The sequence below is a fragment of the Micropterus dolomieu genome, unplaced genomic scaffold (assembly GCF_021292245.1).
Source record: "Micropterus dolomieu isolate WLL.071019.BEF.003 ecotype Adirondacks unplaced genomic scaffold, ASM2129224v1 contig_13640, whole genome shotgun sequence".
In the NCBI taxonomy this organism is placed as follows: domain Eukaryota; kingdom Metazoa; phylum Chordata; class Actinopteri; order Centrarchiformes; family Centrarchidae; genus Micropterus; species Micropterus dolomieu.
The window spans coordinates 1-16,603 of record NW_025742626.1 but is presented as its reverse complement, the minus strand read 5'-3'; the positions used below and the strand labels follow the sequence as shown (position 1 = coordinate 16,603).

The 16,603-nt window shown below is 38.8% G+C and overlaps 2 long non-coding RNA genes across 2 annotated transcripts; one reads left to right on the top strand and one right to left on the bottom strand.

Annotated features, from left to right (window-relative positions):
- The first annotated feature begins 8,074 nt into the window (after positions 1-8,074).
- Positions 8,075-9,966, top strand: LOC123966537. Its single transcript, XR_006824020.1, has 5 exons — positions 8,075-8,167; positions 8,419-8,477; positions 8,760-8,876; positions 9,046-9,246; positions 9,529-9,966. It is a non-coding gene; the product is annotated as an uncharacterized LOC123966537 (long non-coding RNA).
- LOC123966538 lies at positions 9,362-9,853 on the bottom strand. The gene is made up of 3 exons (XR_006824021.1): positions 9,808-9,853; positions 9,507-9,599; positions 9,362-9,381 (listed from the first exon to the last, which is right to left on the bottom strand). It is a non-coding gene; the product is annotated as an uncharacterized LOC123966538 (long non-coding RNA).
- Positions 9,967-16,603: the final 6,637 nt, after the last annotated feature.

The following is a 16,603-nucleotide window of genomic DNA, read 5'->3' as shown; positions in this document are numbered from 1 at the left end:
GTTCTCTACTTGTTATAGTTACACAGTATTAGGGGTGTGGGCTGTATTAAAAGTATCCACTGTTCTCCCATGCTCTAACACACAGTAACGATGTAATGTGTGCTGTTCTCACATTCTTCCTCTGTATGTACACATAAACAACAAGGCAGGGAAATATAAAAGGAATTTATTTTATTGTTTGGGTACATTATTGTTCAGTGTACATGTTCACATCTGAAACAAACTTTACGTGCTTGATAACTCTCCCACCCCGCAGACATCTACACGTCAATACCGATTTATATTCATAGCGGCAAGTGCTATGTAGCTCCACATAGGGGACACAGGAAGTGACATATAGCACCTTCATGCGGCGTCGGAACCGCGTAGGAAATTCACAGCCGCACCGGCAGAGCTCCAGAATATGCAACTCGGCCGGCTCACGCGCGGACGCGCTACAAGTGCGAGGGCCCGCCCAACGCTGCTTGCAGCTTTAATTATTTCTTTGCATCTGTCAAAGCACTTTGACAAACTTATGTTCATTGTTTTAATCTTGTTTTTAATATCTTACTTTTTTATTTCTTTGTTTTCTCTCTGAAGTATCTTTGTATTTGTACTTGCAGCTTCAGTTCTGTAAAGCACTTTGAATGGACGCAGTGTATGAAAACTGCTATATAAATAAATTTGCTTGCTTGCTATGTTACCACTACCACATTTCAGAAGGAAACATTGTACTTTTTACTTCACTACATTTATTTTACAGCTATAATTAGTAGTTTTCAGATTAATTTTTATATGAATATTAAAGTTGCTGACATTAATATGATACTTACATGGTAATGTATAAATAATAATAGTCCAATTATACTTATTATTATTATTATTATTTATATGAAACAACACACTGAATTGGGCCATTCAGCACTGTGAGTGTAACGACTCAGGATCAGCTGGGATGGTTACTGATTTTAATGTCAGAAGCAAGGCATCACCTCCAACATGGCATACAGCTAATTGCAACAAGATACACTTCTGTCCTTTTTCTATTGCGCATTATTCCACAGCACCACATTGTGGTATAATTAGGAATAGAACAATAGGCTTACTTATTTTTTTTTAATTAACCACAATCAGAATAAGCAGTGGATACTGACAATATCACAAGAAAATTATATACATTAATAGACAAGGCAATACAGAAAATATAAAGACTAAGCAGACCGGGACAAATAAAACAAAAGAACAGAACAATAAAACACAAACAACAACAAAAATAAAATGAATAAAAACAAAACAACATAGTGTATGAGGGAGATATAAAGTAATATAAAACCAATATAGATTTTTTATTAAGTAACTTGCTAATCATTAAAGAAGTTTTAATAGCTTTTTATATAATTTAGAGAGTCAAAAAGATATTGTAATTCAATACAGAACAGATGAAAAGAGGGAGACTTTCTTCTTTTATTTTGTTTGGAATGAGGAATTTATAAGAGTCTGACCAGATATCCTCTGCCAAGACGTCCGGGAAGTTTAATTTCCATAAGAGAAACGATTTGGGAAAGTCACTATGACCACAGATCAGTACTTTTCTGATATGGCGATTATTACACATAAGATTAAAAAGATCTTTCCCACCAAGTGAGAGCTTGGGGATCTCTCCTTTCAGGACCTTATAACAATGCACTTTTAAGTAAGAATAGTAACTTTGGAGATATACTTTTTAAAACATTATGAAATTCTTTTCGAGAAGTATCCAAACCCTTATGATGAACAAAATCCTCAGATTCACAAAATTCGCCTCTATCATTAAGTACTTATTGTATTTACTAAATTCACCTGTAGGCAAAAATACTTATTTACCTTGAATGGTCAAGGTCATTATGTAGTTTTCAGTGGACACTAGCGTACGGGCATGCCTGAACGCATGAGCAAGCATTATCCGGAACACAAGCTTTCATACAGAAATCTCACAATAAACGCGGAAACACCGGCATGCCAACTGTGGCTTTTCTCCAGACATGTTCAGGCTCTGTTACTTTAATGTTCTCGGCTCAGAGGCAGAACAACACCGGCTCCGTAACTTTCATTCAGCGCAGCTAGTCGGCATATTGGCACAATCCTCCCTTAAATAAAGGCAGTGACCGCGGCTGTAGACAGACAGGGAGACGGATTCACACAACATGCTGGAAACTCAGGTAAACTCCCACTGCAACGTTACGGTAATAGTTTTATCAACTTGAGGTTGAACTAATCCATGCTGGTGACATGATAACGTTACAGTTACTACATTTAGCCGATGTGCTACAGCGTTAGCTCGCCTGACTGTTTTTCAGTAACTATCATTACTATATGTGTATCTTTCACCTGAGGCTCAGCAATGTCAGCACAGCTAAATGCATTGGATGACAACAAAACGGTTAGTGAAATGGACTGGATATTATAAATGAGATTGTTGCTACACTTTAGTTAGACAGTTAGACCGCAGTAAGAAACTTTACTGTAGTGTTAGTGGATGACTCTTCCTCTGTGTTGTTGCCATTTTGTTGCAGTATTGTATATTATGGGTCACGTTAGTTACAGTGAGTGAGAGGTGGAGAAGCGTACCTGAGTATCGGTAAAACCACAATAAATCTAAATTGAACATTATGAAGCAAACAGCGGCAGGTCTAAGCTAATGTAGATTAGCTGGCTGCCCTGCCTGCATCACTATAGACAAGTGAACAAATCGCTCCACATTTGCTTTGTACCAACAGACAACAGTTTGACATAATACCTATGGTACGCAGAACAGTAACATAGGTCGCGTTAGCTGGTGAAGTAATGTGGAGAGTGATACAACTTTGCACCGGATAACGTCAGCAACTACTCTTCGTGAATTCCAGCCTATCTGATGTTCTCTGTGTTTTAACTCGACAACATCTGATTGTATTTGGTCTGATGGGCTTCAGCACATTAAACTATATTGCTGTTTTGTATCCTTACGTGGACCGCCTCGCCTTCAACGTGACATACAGGCAATTGCAACAACACACTTCACTTCCTCCCTTTGTCCTCCTGTACATTATCCCACAGCACCTCCTTGTGGAATTGTGTAGAATAGAACAATAACTAAGGGAACAGCCAGTAGGTTTACTTTTCCTTGTAATACTTTTCTGGCATCACGTTTCCACCGCTGTAAAAGATGTAAAACAATTTTTATCCTTTGATTTCTTCTAAATCAACAGATATGGTTTGATTTTACAAATATAAAGATTTTGTGTTTTGGTCTCTTGTTAATTTTTCCAGTGAAGGTAAGCATATTGTAGCTGCAATGAAGTGTCTGTAAAGTGTTTTTTTCTTCATTTTATAATTTTTTTTTTACTGTAAAGCAACTTTCATGTGAAAACCAGGATTTATAAAGAACATGGCTAACATTTTAAACTACATTTGTTAAAAACAAGAAGTAACAATATTACTATGATTATTTAATTATTATATAGGGACTGTAACTGTAAGTACTTCTTAATATGTTCTTGTGAGCAATAACCAAACAAAACATTTCCACTGGTGCAAAATTCCTCCTCTTAGTAGAACATTTAGTTAAGGCAGTATTATCTTTATAACTTGAAATTGAGTAGAATAATAGAAGTATTTGTAGATAAGCCATTTGTAAGATTAAACCAGAGAAAGCTTTCACTTTGTTACAGCAACATAAATCTATGGAAGTCAATTGACGATCAAAGCTGACAAAACATTTAAGTGTCCCGATTCTTGTATGAATGTGGTCCCAGCATGGGTCAGTGTTAAAGCTGCAAAACACATCACTGAAGATGATGTGACTGTACTTTTTGAATGTATTATCCCAAAACTGCATAAAATGTGTCCAATTAAACAAGTCAATCAGCTCACCATGAGAGAATCCGAGTAGCATCAGCAACAGTCCAATCACAGCTTCCATGTCTCCTCAATGTTCAGCCTTTGTTGACCCAGTCAGCAGCTTCCAGACAAACCTCTCTACTTTATTCAATAACAAACATGCACATCCTACACTGAGCAGCCTGCAATGTCTTCTCTTAGTGATCAGCTGCAAATAAGAAGGTGTGAAAACTCTCGATAAGCAGGGTGTTGTTAAAACAGTACAGCAATGAGAGGAAATAGGAAACAGGGTTAATGCGGTCACTACGTGCAAAGTTATTGACACTAAAAGCTCCATAAACAAGTCATCTGCTTGCCCCAGTTGATATCTTCTTATATAAATCTATTCTTTGCTGCAGCCTTTGCACAAAATCTAACCAAAAGTGAAAAAGTGAAACAAGTAATTTTCTCTATTATTGGACTTGACAAGCAGAGCAAAGATCAATGCTAGTTGGATGCTCATTTTCACTTTGAGGTTTCACAGCTTTAATTACTAAAACATAAGTCTTTCAGAGAGGTGTGTTGGATCAGAAACTTCTAATATCTATGTGTTGGTCTTCATCAGGTAAGAATATAATTAAACACTTATTTACATAATAAGGTGTTTCATCAGGACAGTTGATATTTCCTATACCAATGCTTGTATGCACTTATAAGGAAACATGAAGTCATTTTAACACCTTCAGGTCTCTGGTACATCATAAGGATGTACCCTTAGCGGTGTAACTAAAGTTTTCTACTCTTTATTCATTTGACAAAACTAATCTACAGTCAGAGGATTTTTAGTTTGTCTTGTGTCAGAGGTATCAACATCATAATGGACTGACTGACTGAACAAAGCAATATTCTACCACCTCACTAGAATTTGGGGATGACAACTGTTCAACATCTCGGCTGCTTATTTGTAGGAGGGAATTGGTTGCAAGCTAGTTTAACCCGTGTCATTACCAACGGTCCTCACAGCTGTCAAGTTTATTATTTTCAGTGCTCGACTTCTTCAAACTGTAATGTCAAACTTCATGCTAAAAGCTTTATGGAGATGCTGGTTGTTTAGAGATTAGATTAGATTAATCAGTTCTAATGACTATTTCATTTCCTCATTTATAACAGAAACACACATGCAAGGAGCTAAGTATGTACATTCACACTGTGCTGTTGGCACACAGCGGTCTAAAGCTCAAACTGGGTGTAGGTTTCCTGTCAACATTTTTTTCTTTCTGCATTCTGGTGAATTTTCTGGTCCAGTTTTTGCTTCTCTGCAACAGTTGGTGGAAATGTCTTTATTCGTGTAAAGGGAATAAAGGGAAACACAAAATTCAGGTGCCATTTAATATCATCCCTGATGAGTCAGCACACATGTAGGAATTATTTAGTCTTCTCTCCTCTTTTGTGCCTTTTGTTTATGAAAGTAGCCTCTTTAAATGTGCATGCGGCACCTATTCATGTCAATGATAAATTTTAATTAATTTATAAACTTCTGGCCTTTAATAGCTGCTGTGTTTCAGCAAGTTTTCTTCTAATGTTATAAACTTTCTGTACATTCAAAATCCAAACCCAAAAATCTGTGTTCTGACATTTCGAGAATAAAGTTGTAAAATATATAAAAGATTTACCAGCACTTTACTCTGCTGTGCATTAGAGTATACTTTATTGCTCCGCTGATAATGGTTGTATTTCCTTCAGACTGTTTGACAGACATAGAAACCAATCTAGGACTGTACTGGATGAGTCAAGTGCACTGGTCTTCATCAGAGGTGGAAAACCGAAACTAATTGAAAACACTTCTGATCAGGCATCTCACCACAAATCCACATAAATGTTTACTTCACCGCCTCTGATAAAGTGCAGCTCATAGTCACTTCAGTGGAAGCATCCTGGACCAGTGAGACAGTCTCAAACCTTTTCACATCAAGGACCACTAAAGTGACAAGAATTAGACCACAGACCCCCATTTGATTAGATTTTGTCCTAGGGTCGCCCATCTGATAGGAATTTGTCTTAGTTGTTCTGTTACAGAAAGTATGAAACCATGACCGAAACAGCCATACATTTTGTCAGTGTGTTACTTATGGATGGAATTACAGTGAAAATATATTTGTCCCCTTTTTGCTGGAGACCCACTGGAGCCCGTTCAAGGATCCCTGGGGGATCCCAAACCCCACTTTGAGAACTACTCTAAGTGAGGGGCCACAGAGCTGTCAGAGGAAAGATGCCAAGGGAACAACCAATAATGCACATCTTCCCAGAAAGCATTAGCAAAAATACATTCATAAAACAGATGCTCTGTAGTTTCAATGTGGTCATCACAGAATGTGCAGTTATTGTGATCCAAACCAAAACGACTTCCCTTTTTGGTTTATAACGAGAAATGAATTGACTGAAGTTCACAGACTCTCTTCATTCTTTGTTCAAAAAGAAATAAATAAAAAATTCAATAAAATGAATCGCCAAAAACGGTTAATGGGCCGTTTTTAATTGATTTTTTCGTTTTTTGATTCTGACACCAAAAACGGTTATTTGGTTTTTCGTTTTGAAACAAAAAACAGATAAACGGTATTTTCGTTTTTGTATTACAAACGAATTACGGATTATTACGGATAATTTCAAAATTTTTCATAAGGAACTGTGTCTTTACTTTTCATCTCTTAAACATATTAAGAAAAAGAACACAATTAAGTTCTCTAAATTAGTTGATGACCTTAACCTTACAGAAAATCCCTAGCTTTAGTCCAAAACTTTGTTACTTTACTCCTTATTCTCCCCCCACTTTTTTAATTTATTTAATTAACTTTATTTTTTATTTATTTTTAGTGTACATCACTTTCCAATCTTGTCTGTTCCCTTGTTAATTATACACTGGTTTGTACTATGTCACTTTGTATGTAAATTTTGTCAATAAAGGCAGAGAAAAACAAAAGAAAAATTAAAGCTGCAAGCAGCGTTGGGCGGGCCCTCGCACTTGTAGCGCGTCCGCGCGTGAGCTGGCCGAGTCGCACATTCTGGAGCACCCCAGATCTGATAGGTAGTTGGTCAAGTTCGTCAACACAAGAAACAAGAGAAATGCTGTCAATCAATGATGACAGCTGATCAACTGATTTAGGGCCAGTTTTACATTTTAACTGACACAGTAATGGTCGTACGGAGGCTGTGGGAGCTGATTTCTGCTCAGCGCCGCGGACGTCAGGTGACCCATGAGATGAGAGCGCTGCGCCTGCTGGTCCGTGAAACAGCCAGCAGGACGTTTACAACAGCAACAAAGAACGATAAAAACGCAGGAATCGAATCTGTCGATTGAGAGGTAAGTTATGGTAATTTAATGTTTAGTTATATCGTAGTTTCCTCTGAATGTGTAGGAAAACTTTTTCTAGTACTAAGTAGCAGCTAAAATTTGAACTACACTGCACTAGCTAGTTTATCAGCCTGCAAACCAAGTTAAGCATTGATCGTTAGCATTTTGTTTTTTTAAATGTTATTTGGATAAACGCCATGAAATATGAAATGCTATTTTCTGGACTGAAGACTGAGGGTGTTTTTTGCAGGTGTGTGTGTGTGGTTGTTCAATAGAGCTAATGTTATATTTTTGGCCAACCAGTGTGTGAAATATAGTGTGACAGTCTAGATTTAAGTAGCTAACTTATAACACAAGAACAAGCTGGGACTTATTTATTGGCTCTGTGAATTAAGTGCTGTTTATAGACTTTTTTTCTCTTGGAGATAAAGGACTTTGTATCAATTCGCTCATCTTCACAGTTCACATATTTTTAGATGTTTAAATAGGCAGAGGCAGAGCAAATTGCATGAGATGCAATATGTATTAATTGTGTTATTAAAAGTTAGTGGTAAGAGTGGTAGTTATGTAAAAATAAACCTTTGTAGATCCTATAAATAGACATAATTAGGCACACTGTTGACACCTCCTTTCTTTTTGACATTTTAATGGAGTCAAAGCTGCTAAGGGGTTCCACAGCCCCACAAACACCAGTATTTTGCACACTGATTCTAACCTAATTTGACAATGATCCTGCTTGACGTTTGTAGTTATAGCTATTACTTCAAAGTGAATTGACTGACTGACTGATTGAGTGATTGTGTTATTGAATTACATTTACCCCAGGGTTAGGGTTAAGATAATAGATAAGAGATGCAGAGATATTCATAGCTTCTTCTTCAAAAAAAGAAGAGTCCGAGCCAGCCACAGCTTCTACCAGCAGCAGTGAAAGGGCTCAGTCAGGTCAGCAGCCTAGGTACAGCAGTAGTGATGAAGAGCAGTCAGCTCCTCCTGCACAGGATGGTAAGTCATGCTTGAATTGATTCAATTGACCACGTAGGCTCACATTCAAGTTGTTTGTCACTCATACAATTTCAGTTATACAATAGAAGAATAATAAAAAAATGTGCATAATACAAACATACACACACAAACATGTGTGTATGTATGTTTGTATTTATGTACATACAATGTATGATTGTGTGAGTGTAAAAATATATGTGTGTGGCAGAACCTCTAGCCTATTGATGTCTCATATCTGTGTATTCCCACAGCTGACCAGCCACACGCAGAGGAGGATCCAGCAGTGTCTGGAGCTCCACCTGCTAAGCATGTAATGTGAAGTTCTGTTATGTCCAGATATGTCATTCATGAACAGTTACCTGAAGTTGCCGTGTACTCTCATACTTGATTTAATTTAAAAAGGACGGTCCAATTTTGCCTAAAGTGTATGCTATTCATTTTCTAATACACAGCAAACCCCACACTTAAACATAGACAATCAATTCTTTAAATCTCAATACAAAACATTATGAAAAGACAAAGGAAAATGTGTGACACTAATCTGTCTACATACAGTTTATGGGTGTAATGTTTATTGTTTTTACTATTTCAGGTACTTCATCTAGTGAGCAAAGTGATTCAGAGGGCATGTCAGTAGGTGATGGTGACACCGATGACAGAGAGGCTCCCCATGTTGCTCAAGTACATGCTGCCCCACCTGGACCGCACGGTATGTTTTGACATTTTGTCTTTCAGTTTACACGACATTATGAGTGCCTTCTATTTTAATAACATGGCAGTTGTAATACTGACCACAAATTCACTTTGTAACTAATAATTTTGAATGAAACTTCATAAAAACTGAAGTAAGGACTGATTATTACGATTATAATTTACAGACGTTTCACAGTCCAGAGCAGCAGGTCCTACACAGCCTCAACTTAAGGTATTTCCGCGAACCATGCAAGGCCACAGGAAGAGGTCCTTCAACAGCGAGTGGTATAAACAACACCCTGTTTTGCATGTCGACACTTCTCTTTGCCAAACACACCAGCATCTGTGTAATGGAGACCAGGGGTTCCATTACCTGAAATAGTCAAGTAAGTATTAAGGTGGGGATAACTGATAAAGCAGGAGCCATACACATTGTTATTTTGATTGTTTATTTAATTTGTGAATCATTTGATAGCTGTCTTTGTGTGGTTCCACGGGGGGGGGGGGTCTGGCCATCCTGCCTGTGTGGAAAGAAACCTCAATCAGGGATAGTCAAGGTTCACAATATAGTTTTGACTGCTTTTACTCTATTTCAGTTAGTTGTTAAATTAGTTTAAACAAGAAGACGAACAATGTAAGTACTCACCTCTTCCTGGTTGTCTCTTCAGCAGGGGGCGGAGGCAAAGGAGTGTTGTAGGCCCAAGCACCTGCTTAAGAGCTGCAGGAGCAAACCATGAAGCTGAGAGGGGGGGGGAGTAAAGCCATCAACAATGCTGATTTATGTGATTATTTTGAGTATGCTTTATTGATTTACTGATAGAAATTTGTATTTATGTAAATATTCATTCGTTGGTTTCTATTTTTCTGTGGTGGTGGGTTTTTGGGTAAATTATTTATTATTCTAAATGATGGTGGTCCCACCTGAGTAGTTTTACCCACTTAATTACCTGCAGGAGGGAGTGTATAAAAGGCAGCAAGTTACTTCCAGTGCAAGTTGTTTCGTTGCTTGTTGGTGTCGGTGTTTCCTCTTGTTGGTATGGAAGACAATAAATGCCACGTTTGTGCTTGCATTTTACCTCTGTCTCATGTCTCTCTCTGAAAAATGTAAAGCCACCGCCAGGCCATCGGACAATCTGTATTCACATCGCAACTGGGATTCTCTCATTGGAAAAAGGCAATGTACAAAGTTGGTGGATTTAAAGTACATGAAAAGTCAGAGGGTCATGTCAATGCCATGTTTGCATGGGGTGAGCACAAGAAGGCAATACTAACAGATTCTTCCATACGTGATGTCCTTAATGAAGCATACAACAAGAAAGTCAAAGAGAATAGAAAATATATTAAAACAGTGGCTGAAGTACTTCTTTTGACAGCGACACAAAACATTGGACAACGAGGTCACCGTGAGACAGAAGAGGCAGATAACAGAGGAATCTTTTTAGAAATTTTGGAAATGATTGCAAAGCATGACCCAGTGGTACAGAAAAAAATGAAGGGAAAGCAGAATGCCAAGTACACAAGCAGTGTAATACAAAATGAAATCCTAGAATGCTTGGCAAATATGGTCCGTGAGGAGATAATTCAGGAAGTGAAGGAAAGTGAAGTGTTCTCTGTGATTGCTGATGAAACCAAAGACCTGAAAAAGAAGGAGCAGCTCTCTGTGGTACTTAGGTACTACTGCAATGGAGCAGTGCACAAAAGTTTTCTTGACTTTCAACAAGCTGCACGATTAGATGCAGAAGGACTCAAGGACAAAATCATCCACTGTTTGGAAAGATATGGACTTGAGTACAGATCCAATCTTGTTGGACAAGGTTATGACTGAGCATCAGTAATGAGTGGGAAACACTCTGGAGTGGCAGCCAGAATAAAGACTGATGCAAAACATGCAGTTTATGTACACTGTAACGCACATTGCCTGAACTTGGTACTCATTGATACTGTGAAGGCAGTCCCAGGAGCTGATTGCTTTTTTGCACTACTGCAGTAGCTTTATGTGTATATGTCTGGGTCCTATATTCACCAGAAGTGGCTGGATGTGCAAAAGGAAATGTATGAAGGTCAGCCGAGGGAGTTGCAGAAGCTCAGTGACACGAGATGGGCATGTAGATACTTGGCCTGCAGAAATCTAATGGACCGATTACCTGCTGTACTTGGTGTTCTGCATGACATTGCTACAGAAAATAGTGGGGAAAGATCTGTAGATGCTCGAGGTTTGCTGACTCAGCTAGACCTAAGCTTTGTCAGTCTTCTTACAACCTTTCGAAGGCTCCTTGGGGATGCAAGGGTGCTGTCTGACACCCTCCAATCTCCTTCACTTGACCTTGCCATGGCAGTGGATTTAGTAAGTGCACTCAAAGACTCATTTCAGGAGTACAGAAGTGAAACATTTGTTGACAATCTGTGGAAAAGTATTGTAGACACCGCCACAAAGTGCAATATAGCCATTGAAAATGCAGAGAAAAAGAGGTCTCAAAAAGTTAATTCCAGACTTGGTGTGTCTGTCATAACTTCTACATTGGGTCAGCGCAAATGTAACGATGGTGACAAGGATTCCTTTAGGAGGACAGTCTTCTACCCCATTGTGGACACCATACTTGTAGAGTTAGACAGGCGCTTCTCCAAAGACAAGTGTGAAATAATGAGAGGAATACAAGCTTTGGACCCCAAAAGCACGTTTCCTTCAAGAGGAAGTAGTCTTTCGCCTGGGAGAAATTTATGAAAGTGACTCTGAAGATCTCAGTCACGAACTCCACCAGACAAGGAGGCTTTTGCAAAGGAAACAGCAAAGTGGAATGCCGAACTTGTCCGGTATTGTTGAACTTGCAGTGTTCCTTGAACCTCATAAGGATGTTTTTCATGAGCTTTTTCGTCAGTGTAAGATAGCCATAGCCCTCCCAGTAAGCAGTGCAGCATGTGAGCGCAGTTTCTCAGCTCTTAAACTCATCAAGACCCATTTGCGCACAACAATGACTGATGACAGACTGAGCAACCTGGGTGTTCTTAACATTAGGTCTAGAAGAGCAAAGTCACTTGACATGGACAAGTTTATTAAACTTTTTGCTACCAATCACCAAAACAGGAGAATTCATCTGATGTAAGATGGATGAACACAGAACTTGTCTAATGGTCTTGTTTTTTTTAGTTAAAGGGCTTGCTTGGCTTGTTACAACTGTTTATGTACAATTATAATAAGTTATATTTTGTCTTAACTGTTTGATTTAAATAAACTTAATGTATGCTGAATCAAAGCCAACGTTTCAATTTATTCCTTCATCAGGGCCTTGGACGTGAATACTGTCTGGATTGAAAACCACATTTTGCACATTTTCATACATCACAAGGCATCCTATAGAATGACATTATTCAGTCATCAGGCCATCATCTGTGTTACCTGTATTGTTTGTTTACTTTACTAATTTAAGTGCCATCTTGTGGTTAAATAAAAACACACCTGGCAAAGAACAAACCAAACAATTTCCAGTATCTCCAACAAATTATATCTAAACTAAATAATAACATAAACTAAGCATGTAAAGAACAACAAATATTTGTTGTTTTTGTCCTTACAAGCTTAGTTTATCTTTTGCTTACAGATACTTCTTAATAACGTCCTATCTTTAAGCATTTTGGTTTGTTCTGTTGCCAGGATTACTGTGTTTTGTACGTAACCACATGATGGTGTCTCAATTAGTAAAGCAAACACAGGTAACAATACAGGTGACACAGATAATGAGCTGATGACTGATAAATGTTATTCTATTAAGTTAAGAGCAGTTGAATTTTGCTATCTAACTAGACAAGGTCTTTAATCCACTACAAGGAAATAGCTCTTAGAAAATGTATACCCTATCCTGAACATAATTACTTATTAAAAATAGACATGTTAAAATAATCAATAGGTGGAAATGGAATTTTTATTCTTAACAGCATAGACACCTTTATTTGACAGTTACGAGACAGGAAATAATGGGAGAGAGGGGATGTGACATGCAGCAAAGGACCGGGGTCTGAACCGCGGTCGGCTGCGTACGTATATGCATTAAACTTCGCTATGCCATGGCCACCCCACACTAGCTCTGTGTCTCATCTTGGCCACCCCAGTAAAAATGTCCTGGATACGCCACTGCAAAAATGCCCGGATGGCGTACTAATTCAGGAAAAATCTGCAGTATTGGACCAGTCTACCTCGCATACTGTGGCCCATAATGCAAAGCGCTACAACTGTAACAACAACCCGTCTGTTCTTTAGAGGAAAACAACAGAACTTGTTTTACAATTTTCACACGCTGTTTCATCACTAAATCCACTTCTAACAAGTTTTGAGGCGAGAAATCAACTGTGTAGATTTTAAATATCAGCGTTTTTGGAGTTGAGAAGCTTGGCCATCCCGCGGGGTTAGCTAACGAGCCGGCCAGTCAGCTCACGGAGCCCCCGGTCGTCACGTTAGCTCACGGAGCTCACAGCCACACAGAAAGCTGCAGCCAACGCAGCAGACAAGTCGAGCAGCAACGTGAGAGTAAAGACCCGCAGCTGTGAGACAGTTTAAATGTTCGTACCGCTGTTATTCGATGTTATTCGCTGTTATTCTGTCTTTACATTCTGAGTAATGTTGTAACGTTTTAACTTAAATCAAGAGACATCTGGCTCGTGATGGACAGGCTTGTTTAACTTAGAAGCACTTTGATAAAAAACAAAACAACAATAGTGATATGAAAGTGGACTGTTGTCGCTTTATTATTACCATTATTCTAAATATACATTACATTGTTATTGTAATGTTACAGTTGTGGTTATAGTACTTTTTATTTGCTTTTATTTTATATAATTCTTATTTATGCACCAATATACCGAATCAAACATCTGCTACAGGTCGGCTACAGCCTTGTTCTCATATATAAGATTTAAAAGAAAAATATGTTTTAAGCGTACTTAACGTTACATTTATATTCCTCTTATTGCTCCAATTTTGAAAACCGGAAACTTTCAAAGCCTGGCGTAGCATGCTGCCAAATAAATCTATTTAACAGTTTCATACTACATACTATACCTCATACAGTATGCAGTTGTAGCGTGTCTACTTATGTTTTTAATAAACTTATGAGAATGAATTCAAAATTATGAATTTTAATATTCAGAGAATATTAATTCATAAAGCTCTCGTTTCGCGGGGCACCACCGGATATATAATTCACCCAGAGTCTCCGGACCTCTGGGTAGCGTTTAATAATTATACAATTATTCACTAGTGATCAGTTAGTTAATAATCGCTCAATTATCTTAAATCAGTCTGTCTCATATCGAAGGGGTAAATTCTCATGACAGGGACTTGGAGTTAAGCAATACACACATACAATTCCTGCCGTTACGGTGAAATTTATTAACTAAGGGTGAATATAAATGCGGTTAAATATATATCAAAGAAATAAACAATGGCTAAACAATGAGAATGTGGGGTTCTATTGTGGGGAGAAAGATAATGGACTAACAGACTATTGTACATCACTGATCACAGAACGCCTTGGTTTGCCTTACTGTGGGTCGGCGGCCTGCCTTGGCCTGTTGCACGGGTCCCCACGCTAGCTGCCCGATTCCTGGCTTTCTGCTAGGGAATTTTCCGGGGGTTCTCTGTGTCTGAATGAAGAAAAACACTCCAGTGTTGACTGTCCTCGGTCTGGCAATTCGTCTGTTCTTTTTGGATGTCCTTTGTTACTGCTGGAGGACTCACGTGGCTGGGTGCGGCGTATGTGGGATCAGTGTAAGTTAGCTCGACCAATAAAGCTTAAAAAAGAACATGGTCGTTCTTGAATAAAATTGTGTAACTTAACAGACTGATAACTTTTAACAAACAAAATAAAATAAAATAAAAAAACAAGTAAGTTGCTGGGAACGAGGGAAAATTTGTTACCACGTCGGACCACGTGGCTTGGTCCGACCTCAGTGAAGTTGGCTCGACGACAAAGGCTTGAATTAATCCAGTGTAACTTAACGGACTGATAACTTTAACAAACAAAAGAAATAAAGAAAATAAAAACAAACTGAGGGGCAGATCGATGTCTCGGCACTTCACGTGTGTAGCTCCAAGCGAAACAAAAGGCTGGTCTCGCTGGCTGACTCTTGGGCGTTGCCTGGTGAGGCAGGCCAACACGTGCCGAAGCGTCCAGAGAGTCGAGCAGAGCAGCGGAGAGAGCAAGGAGCGGAGCGAAGAGAAGAGAGACAAGCGATGTCGTGCGTCGCTCCTTTTGTTGCCTACACACTGTTAGTTGCATAAATTTTCCAATATCTATTTGGTTTCTGTATCATGCTCCCTTTTGATATATGGTCTTTAAAACAGATACTTAGGCAGGCATGGCTTCTCATCTGGGCCAAACCACAGCATTTTCCAAACAGCTCTTTCCGCTGGAGTTACTCTCGTCTCTAATTCCTGCAAATCAGCTGTGAGTTAATGGTGGGTCAGGTAAAACGGTTGAGTGATTAGTGTGTGTATTGCTGCAGCCTTTGCTGAAAGGTCAGTTCTGGCATTCCCCTATGACATCAGATCAAGGTTGTTAGTGGAAGGGTCACATTTACACACAGCAATCATTTTTGGTAACAGCACAGCAACAAGAAGTTCAGCAACCAGTTTGTGATGAATAGGTTTGCATGTGGATGTTATAAACTTCCTGTTTGCCAAATCTCCCAAAATCGACTCACCAAGAATAATGGCTGCCTGTAAAAATGTTTACAGTTTTGTCCTTTGCATATTTACATGCTTCTGTCAGTGCAACCAACTCTGCTGCTTGAGCAGAATAGTTTGAATGGAGTGGTTTGGCCAAATTTGCCTCATGCAAAGTTGTTACTGCAAATGTGTTGCATGTCAAGCAACACAGTGTTGTATCTCAGCAAAATCATCGATACCGCATGCGGGACTAACAAAATCAGGTCTGAGTAATCTACAATGTCACGTGATGCAATGACTTCTTTTTCAGCAGCTGCCACAGCTCTCAGGCAGTTTGGAAGCCCTTCTGCAACAGAGTCCAGTTTGGATGAAAAATAGGCTACAGGTCTCCCACCTGGTCAACACTGAAGTCATGTAATCCCCCTTCTCGTCAACAATGAAGTGAAAGGTTTGTTACAGTCGGTTAGACCAAGGGTCAGTGGAGATTGGAGAGCCAGCTTTAAATCAACCGGGAAAAAAATTACAGGCCTTTCCCATGTGCGGCTTCTGCCCATTGTGCCTTAATGTTAGCATCATTTGCTAACCGTCTATCATCCACAAAATGTTAATGTGACGAAGTGGGTTTGCTCACCACTTGTCCCATACAGGCCATGACTTTCTAGTTTATACATAAATGTTTATGTTTTTGGTAACTTGTCATAGCTTGTGTAAAAATGCACCACTTACTATTCTGGGTTGTTTGTGTTTGTATTATGTTACAGGCGAGTGCAAAGCATATGATAAGTTAGAGTAAACACATAGTCATAAGTTAGTTTCAGTTCAATTTTATTAGGTTGCAAGTTTAAACTTGGTTTAATTGGTTTTCTGTGTTAATACTTACAATTGTTTGTTCCTTTGTTCAGTTCCACCATGCAGGATAATTGTTTGGGGAGGGGCCGGCCTAAGTATTTCCTGTTTTATAGGAATAGGGTGGTCATGGATGACATCACCAGGCCAAACCAAGTAGAGGGTTTTTTTTCTTTATAGGAATGTTTTTCTTTTGGTTGTTTTTGTATTATGAATAAATGTGTGAATAACCCTGACCT